Consider the following 22,481-nt stretch of genomic DNA (forward strand, 5'->3'; position numbering starts at 1 on the left):
CCTGAGAGGCCAAGGCTCTCAGACTGCGTGCAGACCTAATAGTCATTCATCCATTCATCGATGTACGGCCAGAGGCTCTGGTAGGGCTGGTGCGCCTGGAGCTACAGTCGCGGCTCAGGCTGAACGTGAAGCCTGTTCCTCCAGCAGACCTGCAGCTTCCCGAGCATCTTACCCTCCCCTCCCCCGCTCCCCCCAAGGTCCCAGTGCCTGGCCCACACCTGGGAGTGTGCTTGGAGCTCAGTGAATGAATGAACGAATGAAGAGGGCTGAGTGAGCAGAAGGTGACCCTGGGACACCTGAAGGCTAATTTCAGCCCAGGAGACCGAGGGGGCGGGGGCAGCCTTCCGGGGATGGCAGTGGCGGCGCAGCCCCGTGCTCAGTGCCCCGTCCTTCAGCTGTCCTGATCCAAAAAGGGCTGCCCTGCATCCAGCAGCCTGTGCGGAGGGACCGGGACGACGCAGCAGTGAGCAAGCCACCCAGGCCCCCAGCTGCAAGGTGCAGGGTGTGCAAAAGGGAAGCCCTCTTGCTCTGGGGGGTGGGGTCGGTGGGATGATGGAGGCAGGGGACAGTGGCAGAAAGAGCATCCTCGGGCGACATGTGGTCTCTCCATGGGGTTCCCTGGCCTGGGGTGATGGAGCCCGGGTGGTGCTGGAGTGATGGAGCCGGGTGGTGCTGGTGCCTGTACCAGGCAGGGTGCTGGTGGCCGCCCAGCTCACTCCCATCCCCGGGCGGCATCACCGTGCGTGTGACCCTCACGATAACCCCACACCGTGGAACCACAGTCAGGAGAAACTGGTGCTCAGAGGTGCAAGGACTTCCCACAGAGCTGGGACAGTGGGAGTCACCTGCTGGACACAGATCCCTGTTCCAGGTGACACGCAGCAGGATGTTTTCAGGGTTTGTGGAGGACAGACGGACACACCGCCGTGGAGGGAGGGGTCTTCATCCGGGACCTTTCCTGGGTTTCATGTGGTACCAGGATTGTGAGCTCCAGAGGGGGCTCTGGCCTCTGGGTCACCATGTGCTCCTGACAGTGACCGTGTCCAGAAAGACTCAGCCACTGGGGCTGGCATTTTCTCAGAGTCCAGCTGTCACTGGGGAGTCAGGCCAGTGGCTGACTGCCACCCAGTGGCATCCCAGGACCATTCTGGGGCCGTCCCCGGGGCGTAGACCAGTGGCTTCGGGTGCCCAGTTTGGAGCTAACATTTCAAGCAAGTCAGGCTCAGAATCTGGGCTTCCAGGAAGAAATTTCCAATCATGAAATGTGTCATTTGAGAAAATATATGTGTCAGTTAAGTGTGCGCTGAGCCTGGACCACATGGGACATGGTTGTTCTAATAAACATGAATAAGTCAGTTTTCACATTAGAGAAATAACAGTTTCAAGTGGAAATGTGGCACTTTTAAAAGAGGTTAATTAATAAACAGCAGGTAATTGTTCACGGCACATGGTGGCAGAGGGTAATTTTCATTTTAGAGTAGAGAAGGGCCAAATGTGCCCCCCCCCCGCAAACTTAGATTTTTTGTGTAATAATCACCTTGGCTTCACCTCCGCCTTTAATTTTTACAGCTGGAGCTGTTTATCATCGCTCCAACTTTCGCTAAAAAGGAAAAACTATCACTTAAACAAAGCCATTGAAAACTCAGCATCATATGTGGGTTTCTTAACATAAATAAATCATGCAAACCAAGATTTATGTTCTCCCAATGATGTCATGTGCTGAAGGCTGCCTTCCCAATCAAATCAACAGCTAGGGACTCTCCTTTTGTGCGTGTGCTTTTTGCAAAATAAGAAGAGCCGCTCTGGTATCCTCGTTGCTCTTTTCTCCGCTGTGCCCAGGACATCAGAAAGGCTTCTCCCTGGATCAGCAGAAGTGGGTGTAAAAGGTGGCCACAGCTTCAACGCCACAGACTGCATTTCAAGCCTTTGTTTTGGAAACCTAGGTTCTGAGTTGAAAGACTATTAAAGCTTCCCGAAGGGTTTGTTCAGACCCCAGCAGAAGTTGAGGGCCCTGTGGGTCTCCCAGCACCTGGGATGAGAGCCATCACATTGAAATGAATGAGGAAGGTGAAAATACCACCAGTGACGCATCCGCACTACGGAGGAGTGTTCGGCCGCAGCCAGGAGCAAAGGCCTGACGCAGACCTCCATGGGCACGGACTCCGAATAAAGCTAGCCAGACCAGGCCACATACCGTACAATGCCACCTATGGGACGTGTCCAGGATGGGCAAATCCATAGAGACAGAAAAGAGACCAGTGTTTGCCAGGGCCAGAGGAGAGGGATGTGGAGGGGACTGCTTCCTTAGCACAGGGTTTCCCTCCGGGAAGGTGAAAATGTTCTGGAACTCGATAGCCCACTTTAAAACAGGGAACGTCATGCTGTGTGAATTGTATCTCAGTAAATCGCTTATTTGAAAATCACGACTGAGTGTGTATGTTTCAACAGCTTTACGCTCTTAAAGGTTTTTCAGTTTTGAGATGAGCGTGCAGATGGATGAGTACGTAAGAGGCGCGTGTAGACCTGCAGGGGGTAACGTGAGCGCTGGCCCCAGCTCCTGGGCGAAGCATAAGCACGTGACCATTTTCTTCACAGCGCTCCGTGCAGCCCCCTTTCCCTAACTATGTCGCCTTCCCACCAGCCCAGAGGTAACCACCCCCAGGTTTTTGTGTTAACCATCTCCTTGACTTGACTTCCAGCTTTATCGTGTAATATAGATCCTGAAAATGTGAGTCCGGCCGCAGAAGCTTTTCCTCAAATTGCAGTGAGCGAGGAACATTAAAGCCATCAGTAGTGGGTGCGTGAAACGTGGTGAATCCAAAGTGTGACATATTTCTCAGCCAGCGACGGGAATGGAGTCCTCACCCGTGTTACAGCATGGAGGGCCCTTGAAAACGTGATGCTCAGTGAGAGAAGACAGTCACAAAAGGCCACATATTGTATGACGCTGTTGATACAAAGTGCCCCAGATAGGCAAATCCAGAGGGACAGAACACAGATCAGTGGCTGCCCATCTGTGGAAGGAAGAGCAGTGGCATCTCAGCAGGTGGAGGTTGCAAGAGATGAGCCAGACCACCGTGCGGCTCCAGCCCCTGGGCGTGGACAGGAAACCCTCAGCTGGAAGCCAGCAGGAAACTAAGGCTGACCAAGGTCAGGTGCCCGGTGATCGCAGTGTGGGTGATGTATGCGTTCAAGGACACACGTTCGTTGTGCACCTGCTACGTGCCAGGGCAGCCATAGCCCCAAGGATGTAGCAGTGACTGAAACAGACGAAAGACTCTCCCTCCCCCACCGGCTGCCTTTCTCATGGGGAGGGAGCGACAAGCCAGATGCAGCGGATAGAAGGCTGCACTACTGTGAGAATAAGGAAAGAGGAGAGGTGAGGGTTTGGGGCCGAGGAGCATGCAATTCTCAATAGGGAGGCCTGGGGAGACTTCCCTGAGGTGGTGGCATTTGAGCAGGGATGTGAGGGAGTGAGAAGGGTGCCATGTGCACATCGAGAGGAACAGCATTTGGGCAACGGGAACAGCCAGTGCGGAGTGCCCAGAGGCAAAAGCACCCAGTGCTGGAGCAGAAGGAAGGAGGGAGAGGAACAGGAAATCCATCAGGGGGTAGTGGGCTGGGGGAGGCCGCAGACTGAGGCTGTGGCTGGAATTAAGATGGTTAACCAGCTGACCTCGAGGTAGGGAGAGCATCTCCTGGGTTACGTGGCTGGGCCCAGTGTCATCACAGGCTCCTTAAATGTGGTAGAGGGAAGCAGAAAGAGTCAGATGGTTTTGCTGGCTTTGAATACGGAAGGGGCCAGGAGCCAAGGAGAGCAGGCAGCCTCTAGAAGACAGAAAAGGCAAGAAACTCTATTCTAGACCCTCCAGAAAAGAAAGCAGCCTGACCAATGATACTTTGATTTTCACCCAGTGAGACTCACTTCAGACTTCTGACCTGCAGACTAGTAAAATGGTAAATCTATGCTATTTCAGGCTACATTACAGCGACCGCAGGAACCTCATCCATCTGTGGCGAAGACAAGCTGGGTCAGGATAAAGGTCTGAGCCAGGCTCTCCCAAGTTAATCCAGAGGACAGTGGCTGCGGGGACGTTGGTCATGGCCGTCCTCACATCCGGTTCCTACTCACTCTGCTCCAGTATGGATGGACCAGTTGCCCTTGACATCCCACCCATGGCCACAAGCCTAGAAGGTCTGGTCGTTATCCCCTAGGGAATGCCTTTGCATCTTCTGCTCCCTAGTGCTTGTATTTTCTTGGCTTACTTTCTCACATTTGTGGAGCACATCCTGCAGTAACTTCTGGTAAACTGGAAGATACATTTCATTTTTAGGACCTCACGTGTCTGAAAATGCCTTTATTCTTCCACCACCCGGAATGCTAGCCTGGCTGGGTGTAAAATTCTAGATTGGAGATGATTTTCACCCAGAATTTTAAGAGTTTTGCCCCACTGTCTTCTTGCTTCGAGGGTAGCTGTTGAGAAGTCCAAGGAGATTCTGTTTCCTGATACTTTGTGCGTGACCTGCTGTTTTGTCTTTGGAATCCATCCAAAGACATCCAATCCATGAGGAGCGATGAGACGCTCCTCATCGTCCCAAGTGTTCCTCTGTTTCACAATGACGCACCTCAAGCGTCTGATTTCATCCACGGTGGGTTCTTTCAAGCTGGAAGCTTACGTCCTCCAGCTCTAGGAACGTTTCTTGAAACGCTGTGTTGCTGATTTTCCACCGTTTCCTCTGTTCTTTGCCTTTGGAAACTGATAGTTAGCATGAAGTCTTCTTCTGCCCACGTGGTCCGGGTGTCGTCCTAATGGCTTGGTGCTACTTGTTTCCGTCTCTGCCTTTCCTCCAATATCTGCTGATCCTTGGCTGTCTGCCCGTGATCCAGAGGGTGTAGTACAGAGCTGGTTGGAAGATCTGAGAGGGCGGGGGGGGGGGGCTGTTGCCTTTGAGATTCACAGAAGGGTGGTCCTGGGAACACTTGGTGACGTCATCCTTAGGGACCAATCTAATTCCCAGTGATTGAGGCAGGGGCATGGCTGCCAGTCTTCTGGGGGCCACGTTGGAGTGAAGACAGGGGTAAGACTGCCTGCATTCCAGGGAATAGAACTTGGGGCTTTCCTGACATGGGGGAGGGGCGGCTGGAGGGGGAGGGGATCTAGGACTCGGACTTCCTCACAAACCCCTTTCACGTCCGCTTTCCCGACCGTAGCCACTTGTGCACCCCTCATTTAGAGGCGCTTTTATGGCCAATCCTGAGATTGGGGGTGCTCTCTGTCCTAACTCTGGTAAAATCTCGCATTTCCACTCTCCATTGAGGGCTGTGTCTCTTGTCAGTGACCCGGTTACCGTGGCTCCATGCAGTTCGGCTTTGAGACACTTGTGGTTTCTCTGTCCTCTCCACCTCGTGGGTAACTGTCTTTTAACATCGCTTTATTGTGGGTGCAGTGTGTTTGCAGTGAGAGGACTGTCACGTGTGTTTAACCTGCTGTCTTAAGCGGAGGCTTTTGTGGCTCTTAGAGAAGCCGTGTCCATTCTTAGGTCTGGGCCTGGTGCTCTGCAGGGTCCAGCCTCTCCAAGCAAGCTTTCCTGGGTTCCGATGGGTTAGTTCCCCAGAGCCTCCCCCATAGCACATTCCAGCAAAAAAGACTTGATGTATGAAGTCTGTTGGTTCCACTGATATGTCCTGGGGTGGGGGGACCTTCAGGGACATCAACTGAAATATTAACAGCAGTTTTCTCTGAGTGATGGGATTTCAGGATATTATAACTTTTTTCTGTTATGCTTATGTGCATTTTAATTTTTCTCCAGGCAGTATATATTAGTTGTGTAATTGTTACAATGTTTAAAATTAAGAACAAAATCCTATCTGTCTTTGAGAGCCAGCGCAGACATCCTGGAGCTTCTCCTGGTCCCACTGCCGGTACTGCTGCCTCACTGAATGTGTGAGAGGGGCATTAAATACAACTTTATTTTCTAAAGATTAACTTGATTTTGAAATCAGAGCCTCCTTTCTAACAGGGTGTGGAAGACTGGGACACGCCCTGAGCTTGTGACTCAGTTTCCCGGTTGTTTCAGATGGGGGGAGGGGCATCTGGGCTTCGAACCTTCGGTGGGGGGGAGGGGGGAGGGGGGGCAGGAGTGAAGGCTCTGGGGAGAGCTGCCCCTCCCCACCCTGCGACCTGTTCGGGTCTCAGTTTCCTCACCTGCAAATGTGAGAACAGCACCCACCTGTGGACTGTTTTGGGGTGAAGGTTGCTGATGTGTGTGAAGGGCTGAGAATCCTACACAGAAAATTTACCATCGCGACCGTTTTTAAGTGCACAGCGCAGTGGCATTAAGCACATTCACACTGTCGTGCGACCATCACCACCTTCTGGTCTCCTGGACTTTCTCATCGTCCCGAGCTGACACACTGCCTCAACTAGACACTCACTCCCCACCCCTCCCCCACCCGTGACGCCCACCCTTCTCCTTTCTGTCTGGATGTGCCTCCTCTAGGGACCTCACGTGAGTGGCACCAGACAATATGTAGTGTCTGGCTTATTCACCGAGCACAGTGTCCTCGAGGTTCATCCGTGTTGTAACAGGCGTCAGCATCTCCTTCCTTGTCGGGGTGCCTGTTACCGCAGAGCGAACTGGACCCCCCTGGGGCACCCGTGCGGCCGTGGATGGACACTCAGCTGCTTCCACCTTGCCGGGCTGCTTCCAACAATGTTCTTCTTCTGCATCTCGCTTGTGGTGTGGGATTGCTTTTGCTCCTCTGCACAGGGTGGGGGTGTTGCAGCCCTCTTCGGGGGCGTCTTTGGGGATATAGGTACCTCTGTCTTCTCCCTCCTGACTCTGAGCCCCCGGAGGCCGCACAGGGTCTGATCTGATTTGCTCCAGTCCCCGATGGGTGTGAGGTGGACACCTCCTCCGAAGCCCCCACTCAGAAGTGGACAACTTGACCTCGGAGTCGAGATTCTACTCACTTTCCAGCTGGGGCTGGACCCCAAGGGGTGCTGAAGACTCCGGCGGCTCCCAGGTCAGGTCCTCCCCTCGTCCTGGACCCCAGGAGGACACGGGGGATGGGCAGAGCCCTGCTGGGGAGGGGGAATCAGGAGCTCTTTGCTGAGGGCTTGAGGGCAGAGACTCGCCTCCATCCACACACTTAAAAAGAAGGCTGTGATGGTCAGAGCCAGGGGCGCAGTCCCAGGGCTCCTGGCATCTCCCCCCAGCGCCCTCTCCTACTCCCTCCACCCCAGGCCAGGCCCTCGGCCTCAGCAGCCTCCAGGGAAGGAAGGCTGCACCCCGGACCCCAGCCTCCCCTGAAAAAAGTGACCCTTGGAAAACCTACTAAAACGGGGCTCCTTCCGGGCAACAGGCATCGGGATGCTTACAAGTGCCAGGGTGAGATTCGCCTGAGATGCGAGATGCGGGCGTCACAAACAGAGCCACTGGCAGCACGCCTGCAGGATGAAGGAGGACTTTGTAAACACAGACAGGAGGCGCCGGGGAAGGGTCCTTGCGGAGGAAGCAGCCTTCCAGGGCACCTTGTAGCCACTGGGGGCCCACACCAGGGTGGGCTCTGCACAAACCCACCCAGAGAGCTCCAGATTTTCCATCACCAGGGGATCCCTCCCTGCACATGGACACGGAGGATGCGGCCCCTTGGGCACTGCAGGAGGGGAGTTTACCAGAGCTGCAAGGCCATCTCCCCCAGGAAGCCCTCCTGACACTCTCCAGCCCAGTGGAACTTAGCTCCCATTCTTGGTGCGTCCAGGATGTACATGGGCTGCAGTCTCGAGCACAGGAGCAGCTGGGGTCCCGTGGGAGGGGATTACAGGCTGACACCCACTATGCTGGCTCAGAGAATGGGCTCCAGCAGAGGCCCCGGTGGGGCTGTGTGGTCAAAAGAGACCCGAACAGAGAAGCGCATGGAGGCAGGTCGCCTCGCGCTGAGTCCTGGAAGGATGGGGTGGGTGGACCCCCTCCCTGTAGCGGGATGGGTCATCTGCCCCCCCTGCTGGCTGCCTGGTACTCCTCCACCATCCCCCGTCCTCCACACCCTGTCTGCCCACGCCTTCTCCAGGACAGGGGACCGGGGGCTCCACAGGGGCTTGGTTCCCTCCGGCCAGCGGTGCCATCCCCTCCTCCTGCACCACCCTGAGTGGACCTGGCTCCCCCCATGCCCCTGCTTGTGGACACATGAGGACCCCGAGGGTCCACTCATCAGGGCTGCCAGCCAGGAGGGTGCCATGGCCAAGTTGGCAGATGGTGGTCTGGTGGGAGCCCTGGGCCTGTCCCAGGACACAGGCCTATTCCCCACCAACAAGGGCAGCTGTTCTCCATTCGCAGTAACCAGCTGCAGTCTGTGCCCTCTGCTGCCGCCTCTTCCAGGCTGCCCCCGTCTCTCACCTGCACTCTTACCGCAAACGCCTCCTGCCTGGTCCGCAAACTATTACCTCCCCCCATGCAACTCTCAGGGTGCCACTCAGAGAGGGGGTGGGCTTCTTGCCTGGTTTATTTCCCTTTATTCTCCAGTGCCTGGCAGAGAGTGTGACACAGGCGAGATGACTGATAGTTTGGATGGATGGATGGATGGATGGATAAATGGATGGGTGCATGGATAGATGATGGGTGGATGAATGAATGGATTGATAGACGGATGGATATATTCATGGATAGATGGATGGGTGGATGGATGAATGGATTGATAGATGGATGGGTGGATGGGTGGGTGGATGGGTGGATGGATGAATGGATTGATGGATGGATGGGTGGATGGATGGGTGGATGGATGGGTGGATGGGTGGATGGATGAATGGATTGATGGATGGATATATTCATGGATAGATGGATGGGTGGATGGATGGGTGGATGGGTGGATGGATGAATGGATTGATGGATGGATATATTCATGGATAGATGGATGGGTGGATGGATGGGTGGATGGGTGGATGGATGAATGGATTGATAGACGGATGGATATATTCATGGAGGATGGGTGTACAGATGCATGGATGAATGGGTATATGAAGAATGGGTGGGTGGATGGATGGATGGATGGGCCACCTGCCCGATGAATGAAGGAAATTGAGTTTCATGATGAAACTGGGAATGAACTGGGGAAACTGAGGCCTAGCAGGGGGTGGGGTGGAGCTTGCTCAAGGTCACAGGGCACAAAGGCAACAGAGCTGGCCCAGGACCCCAGACCTCTGTTCTCCCTGCCCAGCTGCCTGCAGGGATACATTTCACCTTGACAAACAGGCAGGACCCATGTGTCTGCCATTGGCCCCAGGGGAGCCCAGGACCTGCCCCTCCTCCCCTCTGTCCATAGGCGCCTGCAGGAAGCACAGCTCTCCCATCTCCCTTCCTGGCCATGGCACGCTGGGTGGAGGACCCAGAAAAGGAAAGATGGTGCCCACTTGGGGCTGCTGATCAGAACAAATAAGATGATGGGCTTGAAGGGACCAGGCGAATGGTGGTCACATGGCACCTGTGCCCAGCCCCTTCCAGACACGCTTCCCTTTGCCCCTGTTCTGCTTAAACTACTCTCAGGGGGTCTCCAGAGACCTCCAAGTGGTCCATGCTCCATCCTCATCCTCTTTGTGCCCCTGTAGCATTGCACGTGGGTGTCCAGCTCGCTCCTAAAACCGGACACCCCCCCCAAGCCCACGGCCTTGCTGAGACCCCTCCCCGTGACGGGCTCCTGGGTCGGCAGATCCTCAAGTCCAGGGTGCTCCATGGTGTGCAGGAAGCCCCAGGGGAGGTGCCGTGGGACGTAGGATTCTGCCGTCTGTCCAACCTTCCTGCACACCCTGCCCCTGTGCAACACGCAGCCACGTGTTTCATATAACCACGGGCACAGCCCAGGCCCAGCTCTTCCCAGCCCCACGCCGACACATTCTCCCTTGTGTGTCGCTGGGCCTCTGACCTTGCCCGCCACAGGGGCTAATGATGAACCTGGCTGGGCCTCTCAGGACCCTCCCAGGGTCAGGGTCTTGGGACCATCCCTGAGGCTCACAGGCTGTCATCTTGGGCCGGGGTTGTCCCCAGCTCTGGGGGGCATGGTATAGCCTCCTCCGGGGTCTTTGGCCCAAGAGGGGACTCCCTGACCCATCAAGGTCCCCTGGAGGGCGGCCCCAGGCTCTCTGTAAACGAGGCGCTGCAGAGAACAGCCGCCCTGGGCTCCAGAGTTTTTATGGGTTTGCCTTAAAGATTTTATTTCCAGAAAAAAACGAAAGCAATTAATCCAAATTACAGAGTAGTCATTTGCAATAATATTTGCTTTAAATACATGTATTTTTTTTTAAACCCCTAAGCTGTGAGCCTCCAGTGAGTTCGAGGGGAAGGACACCTTGAAATAATTACATTTTTTGCTCACTTTATGTTGTGAAAATGGCTTAGTCGGTTTGGGGAAGACTTGTAAAATGGTCAGCTGACTCACTTATGAAGGCAACGTTATGTTTTCTCCAGATTCTGCCGGAATAGCCACACTGCCTCAAAGGTGGATTTCTTCCAAAGGCACCTCAAGCGCTGGTCCAGCTGCCTCTTACCCCAGCCCCGAGCGGCCAGGAGAGCAACCCCCCTCCCGGAGGTACTCCTGCTGGGTGGCATCAGGACACCAGGAAGACAGGGGTCCAGCATGGCGGGGTCCATGCGCTGGCAGACACGCCGACCACCCTACTCAGGTGTGTGGGAGGAAAGGGCCCCAGGTTCACCTGCTCGCTTTGTCCCAGTGATGCTTGGGGAACTTGCCCACTGCGATAAGCTCAGCCCAGAGAGAGGGCAGCCCAGCCCAGCTAGGACCCTCTGGCCAATGACCATGAACGGTGAGAGGCTTAGACACTTGGAAAATGAGAATTCACTAAAAGATTAGATTGTGCTCAGGACAACGTCAGTACCTTCAATCGTGCTGGGTCAGAACACCTGGTTTTGGTGCCAGTGCAGCCCCTGAGCACCCAGGGACCTTGGGCAGGAGTTTTCCCCTCTGTTTCCCCAGATATTTTACCATCCAGTGCCTCCTCCCCAGACTTATGACTTGTAGATATGTTCCCCCAGGATCCAGCGTGCCTTTTCATTTTCTCAACAGTGTCTTTTGAAGAACAAACTTCTTAATTTTAGTAAATTAAAATTTTAAAATAAAAATATGAAAAAGAGTATATGTGTGTATAACGGAGTCACTTCGCTGTACAGCAGAAATTAACACGACATTGTAAGTCAACAAAAATCGACTTCAATAAAAAATTTGTTTAATTTATAATTTGTACTTTTGTTTCTGTCCTGTTTAAAAAAATCTTTGCCCACCCCAAAGCTGCTAAGATTTTCTACTGTGTCTTCTCTAAAAGTTTTATAGTTTCATTTCTGTTTAGATCTGGGATCTATTTTGATTTCGTTTTTGTGTGCGGTGTGTGGTGAGGGTTGAAGTGCATTTCTTTGAGTACGGCTGTCCAGTCGTTCCAGCATCATTTGTTGAAAAGTCTATGACTTCCCCACTGAATTGCCTTGGCAAGCTCTTCAAACATTAATTGACCAAATACGCGTGGGTCTCTTTGTGGACTCTGCTCCATTGATCTATGTATTCATCCTTCCATCAATGCCACACTGTCATCATCCCTCTAGCTTTATAATAAGCCTTGAGATACCATACAAGTCTTCCAACTTTTCTCTTCTTTTACAAAATTGATTAGGTTACTTTAGGTGGACTGTGTTTCCACATAAACATTAAAACTAGCTTGTTAATTTCTATAAGAAAGCTTTCTGGGATTTTTTTTTTTTTTAGTGTTATTGCTTTGAATCTACAGGGCAATTTCAGGAAAATTGTCATTCTAACAATACCGAACCTTCCAATCCATGAGCATGGTATATCTCTCCATTTATTTAGATCTTTAATTTATTTCAGTGATACTTGGTAGTTTTCAGTGTATGAGCCTTCACATTTTTTTCTTTTGGTTAAATTGATTGCTAAATTCATAATTTTTATTCTATGGTAATTTTAAAATTTTCCATTTACAATTGTTCATTTTTAGTATGTAGAAGTTCAATTAATTTTTGTACATTGAACTTTTGTACATTGCTATCTTGCTAAACTCACTTATTAGTTCTTGTAGATTTCTTGTAGTTTCCTTTAGATTTTCTACATAGATAAATATGTTGTCTACACCTATTTCTTCTTAGGTGAACACTAGTAGTTTGTGTTTTTCAAGAAATTTATACTTTTCATCTTAGTTTTCAAATGTATTAGCATAAAGTTGTTCATAGCATCCTTTATTATTCTTTTATTGTCTGTAGGCTTGGTAGTGGTGTCCCCTCTTTTATTTCAGGCATTGGTAATTTGTGTCTTTTTTCTTCCTGATAATTTTGGTTAGAGATTTATCAATAAACATTTTCAAGAACAGGTTTTGGTTTTATTGATTCTTCTGTTGTTTTCTATTTCACTTATTTTCTCTCTTAGCTTTATTATTTCCTTCTGCTTACCTTGAATTTAATTTTTCTTCATTTTATAGTTCTTACAGAGGGAGCACAGATTATTAATTTGAAATTTTTCTTCTTTTCTAATATAAGAATTTAATGTTACAAGTTTTCCTCCAAGCACTGCTTAACTGTATCCCACAAATTTAAAAATATTGTGCTTTCATTGTTATTCAGTTTTAAATATTTTCTAATTTCTTTTGTGATTTATTTTTTGACTCATGAGTTATCTAGAAGTGTGTTGGTTACTTTCCAAGTATTTGGGGATTTCCAGATATTGTCTGTTACTGACTTCTAGTTTAATTCTCCTGTAGTCAGAAAATATATGTTGCATGATTTTAATCCTTTTAAATGTATTGGGACTTGTTTTATGGCTCAGAATATGGTCTCCCTTAATGACTCTTTTATGTGCATATGGAAAGAATGTGAATCTGAATAAACCTTTATTGAAGTTAATATAGCAGCTCCTGCTTTCTTTTGGTTGGTGTTTACATGGTGTATCTTTTTCCATCCTTTTACTTTTAACTTATCTATTTTGTTTTGTATTTAATGTGAGTTCCTTGTACACAGCGTATAGTTGGGTTTTGATTTTCTTTTAATCCAATCTTACAATTTCTTCCTTTAAATTGGAAGGTTTAGGCCATTTACATTTAATGTGGTTATATATATGGTTGGGTTTAAATATACTATGTTACTATTTGTTTTCACGTCTCATTTCTTTGTTGTTCTTGTTTTCCTGCCCTCTTGAATTAAATGAATGTTTTCAAATATCCATTTTACCTACAATATGGGATTATTAGCTATACCTTTTCTCTTTGGTGATTCCTGTAGAGTTTATGTCTTTACATCATTAAATTATCAAAGTGCGTTCAAAGAATGTTATACCACTTCACTTATGGTGTAAAAACCTTACAGTAGGTTTCCCCTTTTGTTTCCATTTCTTCTCTTCTGTCCTTTGTGCTATTGTCGTAAATTTCACTTACTTATAAAACTTTTAATACCTTGTCATTATTTTCCTCTGAGAAGTTAATTATGTTTTAAATTTTAAAAATTCAAACTAAGCACTCTTTTATCTACACACATATTTATCATTTCTAATATTCTTTCTCTGTGTAGGTTCATATTGCCATCTGGCACAATTTTCCTTTTGTATAAAGAATGTTATTTAACGTTTATTGTAGTGCTGGTCTACTGACCATAAAGTCTCTCCACTTTAATTTTGACCGAAATATTATTTTGCCGTCACTTGAAAGATATTTTTCTTGGGCACAGAATTCTAGGTTTCTTCCTTCAGTACTTTGAAGAAGTCTCTCCATTGTCTTCCAGCTTGTGTAGTTTCTGATGAGAAATATATTTATATACTTATCTTTGTTCATTTGTACATAATATATCTCTTATTCTCTGGCTGCTTGTAAGACTGTCCCTTTGTCTCCTTAGAAATTTGGTTATGATATACTTGGGTATGGTTGTCTTCTTATTTTTTTCTGCTTGGAGTTCACTGAGATCCTTGGATCTGTGAGTTTACAATGTTGTTGTTTAATGAAATTTTTAATACTTTCAGCCATGATTTCTTCAGATACTTTCCTGTCCTTCATATCCCTCATCCCCATCAGAGATGCTGATGACATGTATGTTAGACCACTTCTTCTTATCCCACTCATCACTGTTGCTCTGTTCATTTTTTCAGTCGTTTTTTTCTTTTATATATATATATAACTTTGGATAATTTCTACTGCTCTCTTAAAAGATCCCATTGATCTTTTTTCTTTTTTAAAAAAAATTCTGGGGCTTCCCTGGTGGCACAGTGGTTGAGAGTCCGCCTGCCGATGCAGGGGACACGGGTTCGTGCCCCGGTCCGGGAAGATCCCACATGCTGCGGAGCGGCTGGGCCCGTGAGCCATGGCCGCTGAGCCTGTGCGTCCAGAGCCTGTGCTCCGCAATGGGAGAGGCCACAGCAGTGAGAGGACCGCGTACCGCAAAAAAAAAAAAAAAAAAAAAAAAAATTCTGTAACATCTAATCTGCTTTTAATCACATTCAGTGTATTTTTCCATTTCAGACAATGTATTTTTTCAACTCTAGAAGTTCATTTTGGGTCTTTTTAATCTCCTCTATTTTTCTCCTTATCATATTTATGTCTTCCTCTGCCCTTTTGATGACATAGACTATACTTAGAATAGCTGGTTTAACATTCATTTATTGTATTTCTATCATCTGTGTCATGCCTGGGTCTAATCTTACTTCACTGGTTTTCCTCGTGGTGATGAGGCATATATTCCTGCTTCTTTTCAGACCAAAAATCAGACTATTATTTTACTCTTCAAGAAGTTGCAAAGGAGCACACAGAGTTTCAATAGACACTTTGCTCATCCTGTCCTAGTGTTAACACTGTACATCACCCTGGCACGGCTGTGCACGCCGGGACGTTCATCTCGGCACAATGCTTTTGACTTATCTCTGCACTTCATTTGAATTTCACCGATTGTGACAATGCGGGAGACTCTGGACCCATCTCTCCACTCACCAGGAGCTCTGGGCTCGGTTTAGATTCTCCTCCCTGCACTGCAGCCTGGAAACTCTCTGCAGACAGTGAGCTGGGGCAGGAGTTACACACTTATTACAAACTCAAACAGACACAGTGCCTCACACCTGTCTGGGACAGGTGATACATTTTGAGGCGTGCCATGAAGCTTCAGGGACCTCCCATTCAAGGCCACATAGTGTCAAATCCTGTTACCAAAGACTTGTTCCTTTCTACTTTAAAAAGAGGAATGAAAACCTTCAGAACCTCACTACTGCTGTATTTCCTGAGGGAGGAAGACAGGAAAAAAATGTTGGTGGAATACGCACCTGCTGTGAGGTATGTTTTTCACCTACCTCTCACTGAATCGACCTTGTCTCCCGAATACACCTGAGGCAGGTGCTACCATCTACCCTGTCCCCTGCACACACCTGAGGCAAGCACCACACTCTACCTTGACCTGTGCACACACCTGAGGCAGGTATTGCTGTACCCAGTCCCCAGGTGAGGCCCCTGAGGAGCCTTTCAGGAGTTCACCCAGACCTCAGAGCCACTGAGCGCAGGCGTCTTTCTGGCCTTCCCTCCAGGGGAAGCTGCTCTCTCCTTCAGCTCCTCCAGCACTGGGGAGAAGACAGAGCATTGGGAGGGCGGCAGGGCCCTAGAGCTCAGAGCCCGCCCCACACTCGCCTCCTTCCACGAGGCTTCCTGCCACTGCTGAGCCATGCTGGCCTCAGGGAGCAGGTCCCCCGATCTTCCGGCCCCTGGTGAGCTCCCAGGTCTTTCTTTATGCCCAACTGAGATATTAAACAAGGAACTCAGGGAAGACTTTGAGATAAAATGGGCATGTTTCTGGGAAAATACAAAATGCCAAACCTGGCCCAAGAAGAAATAGAAAACTTAAATAGATCAAAATTGGGAAACTAAGCACTTACCCTTCTCAAAAAAGTGCCGTATGCCAAGACAGTTTACAGGTGACTTCTTGCAAGGGACAGATAAGTCATATATATATATATATATTTCTAGAAAATAATAAAAGGGGTAAAACAACCTGTTTCACTTTAAGAGACAGGTGTCAACTTGGTGCTAAATTTGGATCAGGTCAACAAAAGGAAAGGAAGTAAAGGCGTGTATAAACACAGGCGGGAACATCTTGAGTAAAACATTGGCTACCTGGATCCAACCATGTGTTTTAAAATACACACTCACCAGACTAGCTACAGTTGAAAAGACCAAACCCCACATGCTGGCGAGAGCTCCCGTACAGTGTTGATGGGGTATTTTGGGGAAAGATACTCTGGTTTCTTATAAACCTAAACATACGACTACCCCATGACCCAGAAATTCCACTTCGAGATGTTTACTCAAGAGAAATGAAAACATGTCCACAAAGTGACTTGTAAAAGAATGTTCATAGCAAAGTTATTCATAATGTCAAAACACCGGAAACATCCTATATGTCCACCAGTGGGAGGATGATCCAACCGTCCTTGCAGCAATGAAATCAGTTGGACCCCCGATCCACCCAAAGACACAGCGAACCCCCAAACCTTCATGTCGACTGAAAGAAGCCAGACACAGAAGGGTACCTACAACATAACCCAGTTTACGTGCAGTTCTGGACCAAAGCAAAACTAATTAGGATGAAAACCTCAGAGCTCTGTTTACCTCTGGGAAGGCGAGAGGGGCAGGAACGTGAGGGAGATTTGGGGGTGACTGTTTTGCATCTCCTGGGTTTGGGTCACACCCAGGTGAGTGCATTTGGCAAAGTCATTGTATGTAAATTTTACCACAAAAGAAATAAAAAGGACCTTCCAGGAATATTAAACTCTAGTTAAGGATACACCTGCTGCAGTATTTAGGGGAAAGTGAGCTGAGGTTTGCAACTTACCTTGAAATGCATCCAAAAATAAATAAAATGAATTATTGGATAGATAGAGGGAGAGATGAATGGATAGCTATGTGATAAGGGATGTTTTGCAAAATATTAATATAAATGGTGTAAAACATTTTATTAGCCGTACATTTTATTAGCTGTATATTAATCTCAATGGCAGGTATATAGGTAGGTGTTCTTTGTAAAATTCAACTTTTCTATATGTTTGAAAATTTTTGTAATAAAATGTTGGGAAAGATACATCATGATCAAATATTGTTTTATCGTAGGAATGCAAAGATGTTTTAAATTCAGAAAATTGATCAATTCATATTAAGGGACTAAGGAAAAATTAACAGGTGTGGAAAGAGCATGTGATAGAGGTTTATCTCTTTCTGTCTTTCTAAGGGTGCCCAGAGAACTGGGAACAAGAAGAAGCTTTCTGGGACTTCCTTGGTGGCGCAGTGGTTAAGAATCCACCTGTCAAGGCAGGGGACACGGGTTCGAGCCCTGGTCCAGGAAGATCCAGCGTGCTGCGGGAGCAACTAAGCCCGTGTGCCACAACTACTGAGCCTGCACTCTAGAGCCCGCGAGCCACAACTACTGAGCCCGCGTGCCACAACTACTGAAGACCACACACCTAGAGCCTGTGCTCCACAACAAGAGAAGCCACGGCAATGAGAAGCCCGTGCACCACAATGAAGAGTAGCCCCCACTCGCCACAACTAGAGAAAGCCCGCGTGCAGCAACAAAGACCCAACGCAGCCAAAAATAAATTAATTAATTAAATTAAAAACAAAAAGGAGAAGAAGAAGCTGTCTTAACTTGGTGAAGGTGGTCTTCAAATAACCTAGAGCAGGTTTCTCATGTCACGGAGTTTGGAAGCATCCTTTTTGCCATCAGGTACAACACAAGGATACCTCCCCCTCCACCACCACGACTGCTCCGTGGAGCTTAAGGGTCCTGACACCTCAATCAGACACAAACGAGAAATAAGCATCTAAGAACTGAAAGGAAGGAATTGACCTATTGTTATTTGTAAGAATAAAGATAGAATAATCACATAAAAAGAAAAACAAGAAAGATCATCTATATAACGGTCACCCATATAACAGTCCTCAGTAACTAAGACAAACAACAACAGCAACAACAAAATAATCAGTTAAGCGAGTTCAGCAAGATTCCAGATTAGAGATCCTCTTACAGAAATCCTAGCATGCCTCTGCACTGACCGCAGTCAATTAGAAAAAGTAATAAAAAATAAGGTGCATTCACATTAGAAGCACCGTCTCCCAGGTACCTAGGAATTCGTCTAACAAAGAATTCACAAGGCTTTTCAGAGAAATGCTTGATCTCTCTTAAAAAGCATGAAACAGGATGGCTAGAAGTGAGATGGACAGGACGACTCAGCATTGCAGAGACGGCCGTTCTCCGTTTCATCTTTACAGTCCATTCCAGTCCAATCAAAATCTCATCATTGTGTTCGGAGGATCTCATTAATTTATTCTAACATGGACGTGGCTGAAAATAGTTAAGAAATTTTTGAAAAGAAGAGCCAGGCTACTAGACCTCTAGACCTCTACAGCCAGGCTACTAGACCACCAGACCTCTACAGAACTACAGGAATAAAGCAAATGAAACAGCACGGTGTGAGCGTGGCGTGGAGAACAGAGCTTGGGAAGAGGCCTAGGCGACCACGGGTGTCCGCTCTGGGGAAGGGACAGACAGGGGCGTGAGTGCATTAGGAAGACAGACTCACCGTGTGGAAAAACAGCCCCTTGCACACGTGCTCTTCGGCCAGATGAAGTCCTGGGTGTGAATGATAAAACCACAGCAGTTTTATTAATGGAAGGAAAAGTGGGGGTGATATCTTTGTCATTCGTGGGGCAGTAACGAATTCTCCCGTTAGACCTACATCTTTCCCTGTAGCTGGAAGTTAAGGGATTCGGCTCCATTGAAATTAAAGATTTAAACAGATATAAAAATACAAAACAGATAAAGAGATCTGTCCAGTGAAGAACACAGTGGGGAAAGTTCACAGCATGAAGAAGTTACAACGAAAACAGCTGAGTGATTAATTCAGAATGTAATCTGAGTTAGCACACGCTACCGCTGAAAGCACTCGGGGAGGGGGTCACTTTAGGGGCCAACACATGCGTGGGGATTTCTCAGACTCAACAGTCATCAGACGAATGCAAATTTTTCAAAAGATTTTCCGCCTCACACCCAACCAATTTGCAGAAATTTGAAAGTCAAATAATGCCCGGTGTGGGTGAGAATGTCGGGGGGACCCCTGTCCTGTGAGGAGAGGGGTGGACGGGTTGGGTGTCCAGAGTGGAGTCAGGCAGAGCTTAGTGAAACTACTCCATCATCCGTCGCCCACTCCAGGGGCCTGCTCCCGGGTCCGCGCAGGGTGCCATGGGGTGCCCGTCTCAGGGGGACAGTGGGTGTCTGCCGGGGGGGTGGGACCCAGGGAGGAAAAGCCACGGAAGGGCCAGAGACAACGGTCTGGGGGTTGATGCTGGCAGGTGGATAAATCTTTAAAACCATGCTGACGACTGAAAAGTACATGAAGCCGTGTGAAACCGACAACACAGGAACAAGTTAATTACACAACACACACGACACATACGCTCGTGTATACACCACGTGCAGCACAGAGCCTTGGAAACGGCCCCCTCCTGCCCCCATACCAGGGGCTGGAAACTGGGGCTGTCGAGGCAGAGATGCCCCCTCTGGGCTCACGGCGTTAGCAGCAGGTGAGGTGCCAAAGGGACCAGCTGGCCCCAGTGCATCTCAGCAGGTGCCAGCTTGGTCACAGACCATGAGAAGACCTTCCCTCAGCCCCCCAGCCACGTTCCCCGGCTCCAGGCCTGACTCCCCTGGGGCACAGAGCCCTGGGTCCTGGCTTCTGACCTGTCCAGGCTTTGAGCTGGGGGAGAGACGAGGGGCAGGACACTTGGACCGTGAGATCCACCCCCACTCCCGAACGCTGCTAACTGGGGCTCCAGCTGGCCCTGAGGGGTCAGTTCCAGCAGGTGTAGAGGGATCTGAGACCCTCCCTGTTACTGGATGTCCATCCTCGCCTGCCTCACCCCTCGGTCTATCTCTCAGCCAGTTTCCTACACTTTCTAGCTTTTCTACATTTTATAGATGAGGAAGCAGAGTCACAGAGCGACCAGATAGATGACCTTCCTGCGGGGACAGAGCTGATGACAGCAGCCTCGGGTCCAGAGCTGTTGGACCCGAGGCTGCTGACCAGCCCCATACCTGGGCTTAGCTGTTCTCAGCCACCTCGGCAGGTAAGGAAAGTGGGGTCAACGGGGCCAGGAAGGAGCCCCCAGGGTCTGGAAGCAGTGGGTGGCACGGGGGCCAGGGCCACGAGTGGAAGTCGCCAGGAGCTTGGTTAGGCGTCAGGGGTGGGAGGACTCTCACCAACTCTGGGCTCTGCAGGCCATGGCCGAGGCTCAGAGGAGTCCCGTCGCAGAGGGGGTCCTGGGCGGGACGGGGTCTCCCTGCTCCGCTGTGGGCCTGGATACCTCCACACTCGGCCTCCCCACCCCCAGGAAGAGGTCCTTGGACTTGGTCTTGCTGAGAGCCAGAGCCGCCAGGGCCTGGTCACTGAGTCCTCCCTCAGGCTCAGGCACCCCACGCAGGGGCATCAGGTCCCCCCAAAAGCCCGAAGCATTACCTCAGCCCCTGATGGCTGCAGGCGCCCAACCAGGCTGCCCGGGCTAGAGTCCAAGGCCTCTGGGACGAAGCATGGCTGAGGCCCCAGGCACAGCCAGCGGCCACCCCTACAGGTGTCCAGCAGTAACCCCACCCCAGGCTATTAATGGTGTGATTTCCAATCTCTTCCTGTGCTTTCCCCTCCTGGGCATCACCGAAGAGCTCAAAGCACACTTTGGCCCTTGAAATGTGTTCTTTGCTGGGGGACACGAACAACACTTGCAGCTCAGCAGCGGGCAGAGAATCCCGCTCCCTTGCCTTGACCCAGCTGTGCTTCCCGAGACGGATCAGCTCCCCTGGCCGCCCTGCCAGCACCCCAGGCAGGGGTCTGCACGGGGCCAGCCTGTGCCCGGAGGCAAGGAACCTCGTCTGGGGACCAGCGCTGCAAGGGACCAGGTCTTCATCCAACCCCTTGGTCCTGTCCAGGAAATAGCCTCTGTCTTCCAGCTAAAGGTTTGGGGCCGAAGGTTTCCTTACACCCGAGACAGAGAGAAAAGCATTTAGAATAAAAGTGGTTGTGTAATCCTGGCGGAAAGAATGATTTTGGTCTCAAGTAATCCCCAGCAGAAACGCTGGAGTCATTTCAGACTCTGGCCGCACACGCGCTTCAGCTGGGGAGGGGGCCAACTGGACGAGGTTAGGAGGAGAGAAGCCGCAGGACAGCAGGACAAAGTAAGTCCTGGAGTCACCTCACCGAGTCTGGCTTGGGTTTCCTTCTCTGTCTTCGTATACGGCTTCCAGGAAGGAGGGTCTTGACTCCTCCTGGATGGTCCGGGCAGTGAGATGTGAAGTCCAGCCTCATCGCACCACGTGGCTCTGGGCCTAGGGACCCCTGCTCGCCCACCCCTCGGCCCCCCAGCTGATTGCTGCGAGCGGGCCCCGCTGCAGAAGATGCTCTGTGGAAGGGACGGAGGGAGACGGGCTGGGAAACTGCTCTTCAGAGCCTTGGGCAAGAAGTCAGAGCAGGTGCCCCAGGCTCACGGGGTGAGGAGCAATAGGCAGCCTCAGGCGCGCCTCCAACACCCGTCATGAGAAGAGGCCTCGTTCTCCTGGAAACTTTAGATTCAAGAAGTACAAAGCGGGGACCACGCTTATCGGTCCCGATACCTTTCTTCCGGGCTTGGCCCACCAGGGGCTGCCTCCCAAGGGGTGAGCCTGAGCTCCTGACTGGGGAAACCCTCACCCCACATTCTCCCCACAGCCCCTTCGCCCCTCCGGCCTCAAAGCAGGTCTGCAGACCAAGCACTGGGCATCACTTCTGAGCATCTCCTGCCCCCGCGCCCCGCTCCCCACGCCCGCTCCTCCCAGGGCTGCCAGGCCTGGGGCAGAATCTGGGTGGGAACTCGCGGTCGGGTCTAAATACCAGTTCCTGTCATTCCCCCGTGGGTGCCCAGGCTGGGGCGTCCTGCCACCCTAGGCATCCCTGACCTGCTGGTGCCCCAGACGCCCACAATGCGCTCAGGGCCAGATGGGAGGGGCCCACCGTGTGTGTGTGCTGCCCTGATGCAGTGGGACCCTCAGCCCCCGCCCTGCTCTGCGCTTGTCGGGGAAACCCTGCCTCTGCAGGATGGTTCAGGCCAAGGAGTCGCGTTTCTACTGTCACTGGCTGCTCACGTGCATCTGGCCCGCAGATGTCGGGTGCTTCATTTGCATGGCAGGCAATGGCCGTCCCGGGGCCCAGGTGCCGTCCGGGCCGACCCGGATGAGCAGCTGATTGCTGTGGTGGGCCTCACTCCGTGTGTGCGCACCTGTGTGCGAGTGCCTGTGTGTCTCTGTGTGTCTGTGGGTGCACGCATGTCTCTGTGTGCATGTGCACACACGCGTGTATATGTGAGCTGCATGCCTGTACACACGTGCACACGTGTGTATCTCTCTGCGTGCAGATGTGTGCATAAACGTGCATC

General features: G+C 50.3%; 1 long non-coding RNA gene across 1 annotated transcript; it reads left to right on the forward strand.

Moving 5' to 3' along the window:
• Positions 1-3,800: 3,800 nt before the first annotated feature.
• Positions 3,801-21,055, forward strand: LOC132593422 (uncharacterized). Its single transcript, XR_011377624.1, has 3 exons — positions 3,801-4,195; positions 10,462-10,676; positions 17,257-21,055. It is a non-coding gene; the product is annotated as an uncharacterized lncRNA (long non-coding RNA).
• Positions 21,056-22,481: the final 1,426 nt, after the last annotated feature.

The sequence above is a fragment of the Globicephala melas genome, chromosome 1 (assembly GCF_963455315.2).
Source record: "Globicephala melas chromosome 1, mGloMel1.2, whole genome shotgun sequence".
Taxonomy (NCBI): domain Eukaryota; kingdom Metazoa; phylum Chordata; class Mammalia; order Artiodactyla; family Delphinidae; genus Globicephala; species Globicephala melas.